Genomic DNA, 16,376 nt, shown 5'->3' with positions numbered 1-16,376 from the left:
TTCTCTCCCAGATGTGATGAAGGTATGTAATCTGGCATTTCTCTCCTTGTAGACTCTAATACCACCACCCCTTCACCTCCGAAATACTACTCCTCACATGCCAAGCGCATCAGGAATGTGGAAGGACTGGGCAAGGCCCTCCTGTACATTCCCTCTGAACAGTTCTTGCTGTGTTGTATCAACTGATATGCTGCTGCTGCTTCATCATTGGCTTTGCTGTTACAGATCCTTCAGCACATTCCCTCACTCCAGTCTGTGTGTCTGTCGTCTGTCTTTTCTGCAGGAAGAGACAAAAAACAGTGTGTCTGCAATATATATTTTATGCATGGATGGTAAATAATCTGTGTATTATTTGTCTGTAGGCAAAGAACCAGTTGTTTGTAAACTCTGTGTGACTTGGTAGAGATTCTATATACAATTACTTCAGGGGGATTGTGACCAATTTGCACATGTACTGGTGGGAGCCTTGAGTCAATGGCTCCTTTCCAATTTGAGTGCAGTGTGTCTCAGTGTCTGTCAGAGCGCCATTCCCTCGCTATTGTTTGGCCCTCCTTGAATGATAGCTGCAGCAGGACTCATTTCTGAGCAAGTCAGCTCTTTTCTGTCAGTGAAGCAGCACAACACTGGCTCTGCTGTCACCTCCTCTTTGATTTGTTGGACGACCTGTTCATGACTCCACTTGGATTCAATCTCATGACTCAGATGTTACTGGTCCCTCAGTCACATGAATACTGTGTGCTATTTGGTGGGACTTTGTCTATCTTATATTGGGGCACACAGCCATTGGCACCCAAACTTCAGCAGAAGAATCCAAAATCTATCTCTGCCGAGCCTCACCATTCACACACTTCTTCCTACATCGATCTGTGTGGTGTTTTTCAAAAGTAAGGTAGTGTTCCAAGCAAAACAACAATTAAAGTTGATACAATATGCTTAAACCATTCTCTTGCACCATGCTTTGTTAAACTGTTCATAGTTCATTCTTTCTGCCAGCAAAGTACTCCTTGTTATATTCTGTGGATTGTTGATGTGTTGTGCAATACCTGTGTTCGACTCACAGGCTCACAGTATGGTTGTCCTCCTATTGGACAACACCCTTCTGCCTCAAAATGCTTCATGCTTACAATTGTGGTAGTACAAGGAGATGGCACAACTTCTCTTACAGAGTTGGTATCTTTAAAGAACGGGGGTTGGATGAACTGGGAGAAAAGTATGATGTCGCAAAAGAATAGCATGGGAAGAAGTATGGTCCATAGTTTTGTTAGTAATAGATGTCTGTAAGGGTGGGGATGGTGGGCAAGAAGAGAGAGGGAGATGCAGAAGATGAATGGTAGAAAGACTAAGTAGTGATTGGTATTGGTTTATTATTGTCACATGTACCGAGGTACAGTGAAGAACTTGTCTTATGCATACCGATCATACAGGTCAATTCATCACACAGTGCATTGAGGTAGTACAGGGTAAACACAATAACAGAATGCAGAATAAAGTGTAACAGCTACAGGGAAGTGCAGTGCAGGTAGACAATAAGGTGCAAGGCCATAACAAGGTAGATTGTGAGGTCAAGAGTCCATCTTATCGTACTAGGGGACCGTTCAATAGTCTTACAACAGTGGGATAGAAGCTGTCCTTGATCCTGGTGGTACGTGCTTTCAGGCCTTTGTATCTTCTGCCCAGATGGATGGAAATTTGAACCACAGTTAAGGAACTCTCTTGAATTATGGTAAGATTAGAAAGCTGGGCAGGCACTTATAATACAACAAGAGGCTTGAATGCTTTATGTACAGGAAGGACCCAAAGGAATATCCTTTGTCAGAGATGGCATAAATCAGGCCCAAGCATGAGTATGTTGGGTTCTAGACCTTCCTGGGTTGCCATGGAGTTTGAGAGAGACAGAGGCTCCAGCTCTCCATATAAGGCCAGTGAGAGAGAGAGATGAGATATCTTTATCTTTATTAGTCACATGTACATCGAAACACACAGTGAAATGCATCTTTTGTGTAGAGTGTTCTGGGGGCCGCCCGCAAGTGTCGCCACACTTCCGGCACCAACATAGCGTGCCCACAACTTCCTAACCTGTATGTCTTTAGAATGTGGGAGGAAACCGGAGCACCCAGAGGAAACCCACGCAGACTTGAGGAAAATGTACAAACTCCTTACAGACAGCATCGGGAATTGAACCCAGGTCACTGGCGCCGTAATAGCATTACGCTAACTGCTACACTACTGTGCCGGTGAGAAAGTTAACCCCAGCAGGAAGGGGTGTCTGGTGGTTGAGGGGCATTCTCTGTGGTCCAGGCTGCTGCTGGATTAGAATGCTGAACACTTTTGCTGAAGATGCAGTAACTTATGCCGGGGACCAAGGCAAGGTTTTTCCAGGGCAACTGATCCAGGTATGAAACCTCCAACTCCAGGAGGTGAGTGGCTAAGATGCATCTTCATTGGACAAGGGCCTGTCACTGATAATTAATGAGGTAACTAGGAGTCACTGCCCCCAAAAAAAAGTCCAGGTCAAAATATTCAGTAAGAGTTAAATTTGTTAATAAGAATGCTCGGTTATTTAACAAACTGGGGTTTAAAAGTATTCAAGTTTGATCTCATATCATATATATTTATTAGTCACATGTACATTGAAACACACAGTGAAATGCTCTTTATGTGTTAACAATGAGGGCAGCCCGCAGTGTCTCTACTCTTCTGGCGCCAACATAGCATACCCACAACTTCCTAACCAGTACGTCTTTGGAATGTGGGAGGAAATCGGAGCACCCGGAGGAAACCCACGCAGACGCGATGAGAACGTACAAACTCCTTACAGACAGTGGCTGGAATTGAACTCAGGTCGCTGGCGCTGTAATAGCATTACACTAACTGCTACACTACCGTGCCTGCCCCTTAGGTTCTTCTTCTTAGGTTTAGTAGACGAATCAAAGCTTTGACAGCGTGGTCATCAGAAGGATTCTCTACAAAATAATACCATGGGTGATGGGGCCATCACAGCAAGACATACTGTTTGTTGACTCCATAATATTGCTGCTTTGGGGTTTTGAGACATGTGTCCCTGAACTTTGTGCTGGTGGACTGCCAATATCACGTCAATAATGATGAATAGGCTGACACAAGAGTCAATCTGCTCCATCTACTGCATTCAGCTAGTTCAAAAGTGGATGACCTCGCATCTACTAACATTGTACCCCATCTGCCAGACCCTTGCCCACTCACTTAACCTATCTATATCTCTCTGTAGACTCTCCGCATCCTCTGCTACATCTATTTCTTGGTTTATTGCCTGTGCCACTGTAATGTTATTATTTGGTGACCTATAGACAAGTCCTACCAGTTATTTTTTCCCTTTACTATTCCTAAGGGCAGGCACGGTAGTGTAGCAGTTAGCATAACGCTATTACAGCGCCAGAGACCCAGGTTCAATTCCGGCCACCATCTGTAAGAAGTTTGTACTTTCTCTCTGTGCCTGCGTGGGTTTCCTCCGGGTGCTCCGGTTTCCTCCCACATTCCCAAGACGTACGGGTTAGGAAGTTGTAGGCATGCTATGTTGGCACTGGAAGCGTGGCGACACTTGTGGGCTGCCCGCAGCACACTACGCAAAAGGTGCATTTCACTGTGTGTTTTGATGTACATGTGACTAATAAAGGTGCCTTGTCTTGTCTTGTACGCATTGCAAGCCAAAATGCATATGCTAATCAGAGGCACAAGAGACTGCGGTTGCTGGAACCTGGAGCAAAAAAACAAGTTGAGGAACTCAGCAGTCCAGGCAGCATCTGCGGAGGGAAGGTGATGTCGACGTTTCAGGTCAAAGCCCTGCATCAGGACTGAGAGTGCAGAGGGAAGATAGCCAGAATATACAAGTGAGAGGGCAGGGTGAGACGGGGGCTGGTAGGTGATAGGTGGAACCAGGTGAGGTGGTGGGGGGGGGGTGTGGGTGATGGGCAGATGGAGACAGGTGGGGGAGGGGAGGGACGGGACTCTCTGCATCGACGAGACCAAGGGTCGATCATGCGACTGATCTGCAGAGAACCTGCGGTCTGCCCCCAGCTTTCAGTTGCCTGTCACTTCAACACCCCTTCCCTTTACCACACCCAATGGTATGAATATTGAATTCTCCTATTCCAGTTAATCTAACCCCCCTGCATTCCTTTCCCTCTCCTACCATCCACTCTTCCTTCGAGGGTCTCTCTTCCTTTGTTTACCTTTTCCATTCTGCACCCTCCCCCCATTACCAAGATTCATTACCCTCCTCACCGGGTCTATCTGCCCACCATTTCTCCTTTATCAGATTGCACATCACCTTGCAGCCTCTGTCTCTACCCTCCCCCTCCTCTCCGCCTACCCGGTTCCATCTGTCCATTTGTTTTTCCTTATCTATTTCCACCCGTCACTCACCAGCCTCTCCCCACCTCCCTTTCCCCCACCTGGCTCCACCTGTCCATTATTCCCCCACCTCACCTGATTCCACCTATCACCTACCGGCCCCCATCTCGCCCCTCCCTCTCCCTCTCCCTCTCCCTCTTTATGTTGGCTATCTTCCCCCTATACCCTCTGTCCTGATGCAGGTTCTCAATCTGAAACATCAACTATCCCTTTGCCTCCACAGACGCTGCCTGATCCACTGACCTTCAACGGTTCATTTTTTGCTGAATGTGCTAATCCTTTGCCTTTAGTGGCATTTTAAAGTCTAGTCCCTCTTGTCTCCCTGCCACAACACAGCACAAGGCACGATCAATAAATAAAATCATTTCATTTCTAAAAGCTTGTTCTGGTTTATGAGGAAACGCATTCTATTTCCTGTAAAGTGAGCAATCAAATTAAATCTCACATATGCTGATTGACCTGCTGTATATTTCTAGAAAGTATTTTAAGCTTTGCATTTTGAGAATTTTTAATGTTGTTTCTATTTTGTACATCTCCTTTGTGCTACTTCACCATTAAACTATTCCTCTCAATTTTGGAAAAAGCCATATATCCATTAACAAGGGCTTTAAATCACATACCCTCCCCACACAGTAGATCCATTAAGACTGTGGTGCAAAGGCAGGTATATAGTGAAGAACTGAAGTATCTGCTGCCTGCATGGTAGTTTAGTGGTTAGCGTAATGCTTTACAGTGCCAGCGACCCCGGTTCAATTCCGGTCACTGTCAGTAAGAAGTTTGTACATTCTCCCCGTGTCTGCGTGGGTTTCCTCCGGGTGCTCCGGTTTCCTCCCACATTCCAAAGATGTACAGGTTAGGAAGTTGTGGGCATGCTTTGTTGGCGCCGGAAGCGTGGTGACACTTGCGGGCTGCCCCCAGAACACTCTACGCAAAAAGATGCATTTCACTGTGTGTTTCGATGTACATGTGACTGATAAAGAAATCTTATATTGTTAAATGAATGTTAGGAGGCTCCCTGCAGGAATTCTGCATTTTGTAGCAACTGCACCTTGGGGCTTTTGTTACTTTTGTCAGTCTTTTATGTAAGTACTTAAGAGGATGTCAAATAATAATTGTCTGTGTAAACAAATGCACCAATACAAGTAGTGATCAGTGAATTTGGAGAAATGTTGGGCCATCAGTAGATTCACCACTGAACAGCATGTACCTTTGACCAGGGTGGAAAACAGGTGATAGGCAGCCAGTTTTAAGTTGTGTTTCACGAAGTGAAGTCAATAGAAAAGAAAGTAAGTTTGCTTGTCTCTGAGGCTGCCAAACTGGTAATGCTCCGTTTGCACAACTGCACAAAACTTCTGAGCCAAAAGGTCCAAATAGTGAAACAGCAATCAACAAAACAGCTGAAGCAAATCAACGAAAAACTGCAAATGCTGGAAATCTTAAATAAAAACAGAAAACAGAAAATCTCTGAGGCACAAAAAATTCTGAGGCAGAAAATCTCAGCAGGTCAGGCAGTAGCTGTGCAACATGGATGCAAAACATTGACCGTATCCCTTTCCACAAATGCTCCCTTTAACTTGCTGAGTTTTTCCAGCACTTTCTGTTTTTAAAACACCTGCGATGTTGAATCAGAGGTTAAAGTGTACAGATCAGTTAAGTGCAGAGTCCAGTTCTATTTGTTCAGACTTGAGGGAGATACTCAGACCCTGCAATGAGTTGTAGAAGAGCCATGGAATTGATCCTATCATGAGAAGGAAATGCAGACCTTTAAGAAAAGTTTTCAAAAGAAATGCAAACTTTTGTTCGAGAAGAGTGATTGAGAGAAACATCAGGCATCCATACATGGTGTCAAAAAGGCAAACACTGCTCTTAATGAGCCTCTGGCAACAGATCAAGGGTCACAGGGTCAAAGGAACATAAAGGAACCTGAGGGCTGACAGCAGAAAGGTCTTCAGAAAGGCTGACGTGAGGAGAGGAGACAAGTGAAAACATTTAAGAAACATTTGAATGTGGCAAAGGACGAGCTGTTGACAAATGAGTAAGATGGGTCTAATAGTTTTTCTCCTCCGTGCCAAAAATAAAAGAACAGACAACGGTAATTATCAGCTGTATCTTCCATTTTGTAACATCGCATAGTTATTATCATTAAACTATTTGTCACAGATCTGGCTCTGACTCCCTCTCACACCGTTGGCAGTTCAGAATAATTTCTCACAATTGCTCTTCATGCTTCTTCAGTGTTGCCTCAGGATGTGGTAAGCCTAAGAAAATATCCATAAATAATTGTATTTTAATGAAGTGTGTACAACTTACAACAGATTCCAGCATCTGCAGAATCTCTTGTGTCTCCGTTACTCCAATTGACATCAATATCATCCATTGTATAAAATAGTTGGGCTTTCTTCTGAAATTGGCCTGACTTTGAATTGTTTCTATTCCACCTGATAATAAATACCTGAGGCCAGATCACTCCTGATTCTACTGTAACACGAGTTTAATTTTGGTGGGAATTCAACCAAATTCTTAGAGATAGAGCATAAACACCTAAAACTGGTTACTCGTGCTGTTCATTCAGGCTCATACGTTGCGCTGCAGAAATTCTCAGAATAGGATTTTATCCAAAGCATAACATTTTGACTTTTATCCTAGGAAAGTGAAGGTTCAATGATGTAATTTATAATTGTAGTCAAGAGCGTCCTTTCACAGAGACCATGAATGGGGAGACTCACCTTCTCCCTCTCACGCTCTTGTTAATAAATCGGCACACGTGCTTGCTCTTCAAGAGAGGCAAAGGCAGAACTGAGAGTGCTAAATCATGCAACTGTGCTATTTACTTATCTAAAGAAAAACTGTGCTGGAAGTTGTACTGTAACTGAGAAGGGCTTTAAAATGGTTCTGCCTGGGGGTGGGGGGGGGGGGGTGGGAGGAGTCTGCGGGCTGTCTGTGCCAGTGTTGTGTGAGTCTGCACATACCCAGCAGCAATATACCATCTCACGGATGACCCAGGGCCCTGTGTAGAATAGAACAGACCTTGCTCAGTTAAATGTGCACAAAAGTCTTCCAAGAAGAAAATCACTGGAATAACAGGAGAGCGGATTAGAGAGGATCTTGGGGTGTAGGTATGATTGAGGTGACATTCAGTGACTTGATCAGGGAGCTTGGGGTTGGTCAGAGAGATGATCCTGGGTCATAAGAGATTAGGTGTGGAAGCAATGACTAAAAAGAAGTTTTAAAGTAGAATTGACCTGGAAGAAGTTGGACTCCCTGGTGAAAGAGCAGGTGGGGTCAGGCCCCCTTTTACCAAAGCCTAAATCAAGCCTCAATCCTTCGGTTAAGGCCTTAAGTGTGTGGTCCTGAAGGTCCTCAAATGCTGACAACAATTTTGTGCGTAACGTCAAAACGTGCAGTCCACACCAAATTTATACACCTGACCAGGTCCTCAATGGTTATGCAAGTTGTTCATACGGGACTAAAAGGAGCTGCAAGTGCTTTGGCCTCAGGAAATAACCTTTATACTCTGCATCAACATCTTCTGGTGAGACTGAGGAGTCAATGTTAACAACTCAATCCACACACCAACCCCCTGCCCCATGGATAGCACCTTGAAGTGGTTAACATTGGTAATTTGACAACCTTCTGAGGTTACTCTCTTCTCAGCATCAGTGTTCAAGTTAGCCAGGGGCCTAATCTAACAATATTTTGGAGATACAAGAAACTGCAGATGGTGGATTCTGGAGCAAAACAAAACTCCGATGGATGAAGGGTCTCGACTTGAAACGTCAACTGTCCATTTCCTTCCACAGATACTGCCTGACTCACTGAGTTCATAGAACAGTACAGCACAGTACAGGCCCTCCAGCCCACAATATTATGCTGACCTATATAAACCTAATCCACGATCAATCTAACCCTTCCCTCCTACACAGCCCATAACTCTCCATTTTTCTTACATCCATGTGCCTATCCAAGAGTCTTTTAAATGTTTCCTCCAGCAGTTTGTTCTTTGCTCAACAATATTTTCACTGGAACTTGGGAGAAAACATACCCAGTGGAAAATCCGCCAGTCAAAGCTGACAGGAGATAATGGGGTGGCCAGAAGTGACAATATAAGTTATGTGTTGTGATCTTTGGAAGGATCCACTGAGGGTCAGCAGCAGAAAAAGTGCCTCTGTTGGAATCTTTCTGCATCCACTCTTTCCTCTCTCTCCACTGGTTGATTTTGCTCCCACTACAGTTCAAGAGCTTTGAATTCCTGAATTTAGTCATGCCACCATCAGTGTACACGCCAAGGTACGAGTGTACAAAGAAGGACAAGTAGGACACAGACCCAAGTTGAGAGTTGAAGGTTATGGGGTGGTCACAATTAACTGCTGGTGAAGCACGGCTGGTAATCAGGATGTGGATCATTACTGAGGCTGGAGGGTTGAGGAAAGTCCATGAGAGGCAATTATGTCGCTTATAGAGGTGGGTTCCCCGTGCTGAATCCAGGGGCTGGGAAGGTCCCCTTTAAGCAAAGCTTCACGTCTTGTGAAGGCATCAGGCTACCTGTGCCATCCAGCTCTGGATCTTTTCTAATCACTTTTTAGGGGGCTAGGTCTCAGGTTTTTTCCTGCTCATGCTCCAATGAAATTGCATTGAAGTCAAGCTAGGACTGCAATTGTTTTAACATTAGAAAGATAAAACATTATTTGGAAGAATTGGGTTGATATCAGCAATCTGGAAATATATGACTGATGCATTTGAGCCTTTTCCAGTCGACATAATGTGATTCCAGTGGCTGCCCAACTGCCCTGAGCACAATGGAGAAACTCTTCTAAAAGTCCTGGCAAACAATGGCTCACCTTACCACCACAGTGGTCTTTCCCCCCCAGAGGTATTATTATACATCAGTTTCTGGAGGTCATTAGATCTAGGATTTTGCCCTGTTAGTTATTTACTTTCCAAAAGCTTCTGACAATATAAAGAACAACAAATTTCACTTCGGTGAACCATATATTGCTGGATATGAGTGGCAGTTGTGAAAAGAACCACTGAAGTTTCACAATTCTACTTTAGTCCCAGAGTTACACAGACTCACCATCATTTTGGTACATGCTGTGTGACAGATGCCCGCAAATCCGTCTCTCTCTTCTGCCGTTGGACTCGATGTGGAATCCAGTGCAGAGGCCAGTCGCGATGGGATTTTCCGGCATTACACTGGCAGCTGCTGGATGTGGCATAGGATCTGATTCCCCGTTCATTCAGCCCTGTCGGACAGGCGGGAGAAGGTGAATGAAGTGAGCTGAAGCTCAGTTTTTAAATCAGGAAACAGATGGCTGCAGGTGCTGGAACTCTGCAAATGTTGCTGGTACAACAGCTACTTCCTGACCTTTGGAGTATTTTTTAATTTTTTTTAAATTTTATTTTAATTTTTTTTATTTTATTTTTTTATTTTACAGCGTGGTAACAGGCCCTTCCGGCCCAATGAGTCCGCGCCGCCCATTTTAAACCCAAATTAACCTACCCGTACGTCTTTGCAATGTGGGAGGAAACCGGAGCACCCGGAGGAAACCCACGCAGACACGGGAGAACGTACAAACTCCTTACAGACAGCGACGGGAATTGAACCCCGATCGCTGGCGCTGTAATAGCGTCGCGCTAACCACTATGCTACCGTACTTACAGCATTCTCAGTTTTTATTTCACAGTTTTAAATTGGCATTTGGTATTCTAATTATTTTTTTAATATTTTGATTTTGTTAATCATTTAAAGTCATGTTAATAAATGGTCCTTCGTTGTCAGACATTTAAAATCTCCCTCTGAGCCTCGAGAGCTGTAATAGACAGAGACCCCACCCCCAGCCGTGCATCTGTCTGGGTGATTGGACCTCCTGGGGATGAGGTTCAGTTTGATTGGCGCTCTGTACCCATCCTCGGCCAGTGGGGGTGGGTGAGAGGTGAGAACAGAAGGCAGGCAGAATCCAGTGCCATGCGAACTATTGTTTCTTCCACAAAACACTTGCCAACTTTCAACCTGCCCCACACCCCATCCAAACCACCTCAGGACCCTTACCCCCCTGCACTCCCTGCTCCCTGTCATCATGTTGCAAGATCCCCTTGGGCAGGCCTTACGAATGATCAGTTTTCTAACATCCCAAACTCCAAAGGCCTCCTTCCTGTGCAGGCAAACACAAGACGTGCTCTCTTGCTGGTCCTACATACCTCAGTCTGTCAAAGCTCAGCAGCTCCAGTTCACTGTAATGCAACTGCAGAACCACCCAGGGATTCTCCCAAGCCCGAGACCACCTTTCAGTGTCATCAAATTCTTAAACTCATACAGTCATATAGCACGGAAACAGGCCCTTCAGTCCAACTGGTTCATACCTACCAAGATATCCCATCTAAGCTCATCCCATTTGCCATTGTTCAGCCCATAACCTTCTAAACCTTTCCAATCCATGTACCTGCCTAAAAGCTTTTTTAAAGTTGTTATTGTACCTGCCTCAACCACTTCCTCTGGCAGCTGATTCCACATATATACCATCCTTTGTGTCAAAAAGTTGCCCCTCAAGTTCCTCTTAAATCTTTCCCCTCTCACCTTAAACCTGTGCCCTCTAGTTCTTGATTCCTCAACTCTGGGGAAAAAGACTGAGTGCATTCACCCTATCTATGCCCCTCATGATTTTATACACCTCTATAAGATCACCTCTTAGTCTCCTACTCTCTTAGGAATAAAGTCCTAGCCTGTCCAACCTCTCCCTATAGCTCAGTGCCTCAAGTCCTGGCAGCATCCTTGTAAATCTTTTCTGCACTCTTTCCAGCTTAATCTTTCCAATAGCAGGGTGACCAGAACTGAACACAATACTCCAATTGCAGCCTCACCAGTGTCCTGTACAACTGCACCATGACCTCCCAAGTTTTATACTCAATGCCCTGACTTATGAAGGCCAGCGTGCTAAAAGTGCTCTTTACCACCCTGTCTACCCGTGACTCCACTTTCAGTGAACCAGGTACTTGTACTCCAAGGTTCCTCTGTTCTGCAACACTCCCCAGGGGCCTGCCATTCACTGTGAAAGTCCTACCTGGATTTGACTTTCCAAAATGCAACGCCTGGCACTTATCCAAATTAAACTTCATTTGCAATTCCGTGGCCCACTTACTCAGCTGATCAAGATCCCCCTTTAATTTTTGATAACAGCCCTCTACTCTACTCCCTATACATTCATGACTGTGTGGCCAGACTCTGCTCTAACTCTATCTACAAGTTTGCAGATGATACCACCGTTGTAGGCCGTATCTCAAACAGCGATGAGTCGGAGTACAAGAAGGAGATAAAGAGCTTAGTGGAATGGTGTCATGCCAACAACCTTTCCCTCAATGTCAACAAAACAAAAGAGCCGGTCATTGACTTCAGGAAAGGGGGCGGTGTACATGCACCTGTCTACATCAATGGTGCTGAGGATGAGAGGGTTGAGAGCCTCAAGTTCCTGGGAGTGAGCATCACCAACAGCCTGTCCTGGTCAAATCACGTAGAAGCCATGGCTGAGAAAGCTCACCAGCGCCTCTACTTCCTCAGGAGGCTAAAGAGATTTGGTTTGTCCCCTTTGACTCTCACCAACTTTTACCAGTGCACCATAGAAAGCATCCTATCTGGATGTATCATGGCTTGGTACGGCAACTGCTCTGCCCAGGACTGCAAGAAACTGCAGAGAGTTGTGTACACAGCCCAGCGCATCATGGACACCAGCCTCCCCTCCTTGGACTCTGTCTTTACCTCTCCTTGTCTTGGTGAAGCAGCCAGCATAATCAAAGACCCCACCCACCCGGGACATTCTCTCTTCTCTCCTCTTCCATCAGGTAGAAGATACAGGAGCCTGAAGGCATGTACCACCAGACTTAAGGACAGCTTCTACCCCACTGTGATAAGACTATTGAATGGTTCCCTTATATAATGAGATGGACTGTGACCTCACGATCTACCTTGTTGTGACCTTGCACCTTATTGCACTGCACTTTCTCTGTAGCTGTGACACTTTACTCTGTACTGTTATTGTCTTTACCTGTACTACATCAACAGACTCTGTACTAACTCAATGTAACTGCACTGTGTAATGAATTGACCTGTACGATCGGTTTGTAAGACAAGCTTTTCACTGTACCTCAGTACAAGTGACAACAATAAACCAATACCAACCTTCTTCATTGTCCACTATACCACCTATTTTAGTGTCATCTGCAAACTTACCAACCATGCCTTGTACATTCTTATCCAAATCATTGATTATAAATGACTTTGACTGGTTGAAAGCCACAGCAGCCCCATCAGTTACCTCTAATTCAGAACCAAAGGCAACCACTGTACCACTACTCACCCTGCAGTGCTACCACACACCAAACTCAATTCCTGATCATGACTCCTCCCCTAGCACTATTTAAAGCTACTTCTCTTGTACTGTGGCTCTTGGCTTTAAAAAATAAAAAGTTTTTAAATTGAATATGTAGGTAAAGGAATGATGAGGTCATTTATTTGTGGTTTTCATAGAAAACATAGGCTGTTAATAGAATAAAGTGGAAACAGAAACATGAACAGTAGCAAAATAAAACTGCAATCCTTTTCACTGAGTGCCAGAAACCTCAGGGAGAGACAGTGAAACAAAGGGGGTTATTCCAGCGGGAGGTTGAAAATAGGCACTCTGCGGTGCTGTGACAATAATACATGCCTGTTTGAAAGTCTGACTTCAGGCTGTAATTTGGAGCTGATTGATTATTACCATGAGTTAAACATGCCTGGCGGTGCTAACATAGACACATGCAAATTTAGCACTCAAACACTGATTAGAAGTAAGCAGACACAAGAGACTACAGATGCTGGAATCTGGAGCAAAACATGAACTGCTGGAACAGTTTAAGGGTCAAGCAGCATCTGTGGAGGCAAAGGGTTGGTTGATGTTTTGGATCGAGACCCTGCATTTGTTTAGGAGCAAATTTTGTGGATGGATCATGCATTTAAATTAAAATTAAAATTTTATTTACAGCGTGGTAACAGGCCCTTCCAGCCCAATGAGTCTGCGCTGCCCATTTTAAACCCAAATTAACCTACCCGTATGTCTTTGCAATGTGGGAGGAAACCGGAGCACCTGGAGGAAACCCACGCAGACACGGGAGAACGTACAAACTCCTTACAGACAGCGACGGGAATTGAACCCCGATCGCTGGCGCTGTAATAGCGTCGCGCTAACTGCTACGCTACCGTGCCACCAAAGGTTTACTCCACCCAAGGTTTAGAGTTTCACACCTCAAAGTGCAGTTTCCAGTTACATTTCTCCGGTGAAATCACATTAGAAAGTCTAGACTGATATATCTGAAAATCCACGTATAAACTAAATTCCTAATATACACATCAGTACATTGTTTTGAGGTTTATCTTTTGGTTTTATTAGGTCTCTAAATTAACTCACTTTAGGAATGTTTTACAGATCTCAAATTATATTGATAAAGTGACAAAGCCAAATGAATCACAGCATGACTGCAACACACCACTAAGTATATTGTACTTCACATTTGTCAGTCACCAAGGATGAAGCTGGCGAGAAAGATACAGAAACAGACAGTAATTATATTAGCAATGTAATTTGTACCATTACAGGGTTAAATACTACAATAAAGTTAATTTTTTGGAAAATTCAATGTCATAGGCACAGAAGTATTTACATATATCATTTGGTATAGCATTGGAAATATTAATCAGGTAATGCTTAGTGAGTGTCCAAGATTCCAGTTTGACCCCGGAGGGTTTTATAACCCTGTAATGAGACTATTCTTACGTGATCGATACACTCTTATTGCAGGTTGCTTGTGGGCTTGGTGCTGTGCATGCCTCTGTGAAAAGTAAGCTTTGACTCTGGGAACACTTGTAGTGATTCCTCTTTCTTTGGCTGTTTACTTGACAAGGAAAGCACTTTTCCTGATTAGGGAGGGTTTCAAGAGGTTGTAGCGGTTTCTAATCAAAGATGAGAGTAAACTAATTGGTTGACAGGTGAACTTACTGTCATGGACTTCAAGCTGCCACCAGGGTTTTAATTGGAACCTTTGACTGTACTCGAGTGAGGCTCTTGATCGTACTGAGGGATTTCCAAACATGTAAAGGATAATATTTTTAACTTTCTGGTAATACCAAAGTTGTATTCAGATTGACTGTAAGACCATGCAAACTGATGCACAGTTTTCCTCCAAACCTCCAGTGACATTTTAGTACTTTTATCTCTTTGGCCTAGATAGGATTTTGTTTGAAATTGTTGATATGTCAGAATCAGTTTAGAAAAGTGAATTTCCAAGGATGAGTAAACTATTTAGACTATGGATTAAATTGGGCAGAATACCAAATCAGAGAAAATGATTACAAACTCTCTCAAGTTGGCTGAGACAATGAGCGTCATCAATGGCTGGTCCCAGTATCTCCTGTCAAATTGTTGGGATCATTTTTCATTCAGAATGCCTAACCCGCTGAAAATCAGCACAAAGTCATGTACCAAGGGAGTTGCATTGTTAATAACAGACAGATCCACAAACTGAGCAGTGAGGAAAACTTTCCAGGGGCAAAAGATCATCTTAGGACAACAATATTGGTGAGTTAACCTGAAAGCCTGTGTTTAGTGCAAGGTACTATCTTGCTAAAGCAACATGAAGCCAATGATAGAAACAGCAACCTAGAGGGTTCTCAAGAAGCTAATTGCCACTTAAATTTCCCATGAATGCTCATTAGTGACTGTACAGCATGTTGGTGGGTCCTACTTGACCCAACAATCTCTTCCATAAATGAGCAACTGACTTGGATAAACAAATAATTGTGGCTAATTTTGATTGCTACTTAGACTGTTTTTATTCATTCATGGAATCTGGAAGTTGCTGAAGAGATTTGCATTTAATACCTGCTTGATAAGCCACCTTTTTGAACTGGAGTCCATGCACTAAAGGAACTCCCACACTGTTAGGGAGTGAGATGGTGGAGTCTCTGTTTATCTACTATGCTTGTTTTTCAAGTGGTGGTGTGTCTGGGTTTGAGAAGTACCATCAAAAAAGCTTGGCAATTACCACATTGCATTTTGTAGCTAGTGAACACTAACAGTCACAATATACTGGTGGTAAAGGGTATGTAATGCTTAGGGTGGCAGACCAGGTGTCAAGCAAATATGCACTCCTTTATGGTCAATGTCCATTATTGGAGCGGCAATCATCCAGGCAAGTACAGATTATTCCACCGCACTCCTGGTTTATGCCTTGTAGATAGTGAAAGGCTTTGGGGTGGCAGGTGGTGAGTCACTCAGCACAAAATTCTCCTTGTAACAACAGCACATAAGAGGCAGTGCTGATTAAACTACTGGTTGGTTATGACCATAATACTTTGAATGTAGGGCCCTTATAATGATAATGTTACTTAATGCCAAAGGCAGGTGATTAGACTCATTCTTGTTGAGAGATGGTCAGTTCTCACTACTTATGCCTGCATGTTGTCCAGGTTTTTCTGCATACAGACATAGTTACTCCACGTCCTGAAGTGCAAATGGAATTGAACATCGTGTAGTTAATAATGAACACCCTCACTTCTGATCTGATGACAGAGGAAAGGTCATTGGGGCAGCTGCTGAAGTTGGTTGGACCAAGGACACTGATTAAAGGAACAGTTGCAGAGGTCCTGGGGCTCAAATAATTGACCATCTCTCTCTCTGTGCAAAATGCAACTGCAACCAACAGTTTTGCCCTTGATTCCCATTGTATTTCAATGTACAAGGAATCCCAGTTGCTGATAAACATGATCTTAAAATCAAAACAAATCACTCTCACTTCATCCATCATCTTAAACATCAGCATTTCATTTCCTTGCTCCATGTCATTCAAAATAAAGACCTTGCAAAAATGGATTAGGGACAGTGCTTCTGTGAAATAAGTAATTCAGTGGAAGATCAAGAAAAAACTGGTGGCGTGCAAAACTATTGGTAAACTGGTGTTTCTGT

This window comes from Pristis pectinata, chromosome 9, assembly GCF_009764475.1.
Source record: "Pristis pectinata isolate sPriPec2 chromosome 9, sPriPec2.1.pri, whole genome shotgun sequence".
Taxonomy (NCBI): domain Eukaryota; kingdom Metazoa; phylum Chordata; class Chondrichthyes; order Rhinopristiformes; family Pristidae; genus Pristis; species Pristis pectinata.
This window is presented reverse-complemented; position numbering follows the sequence as displayed.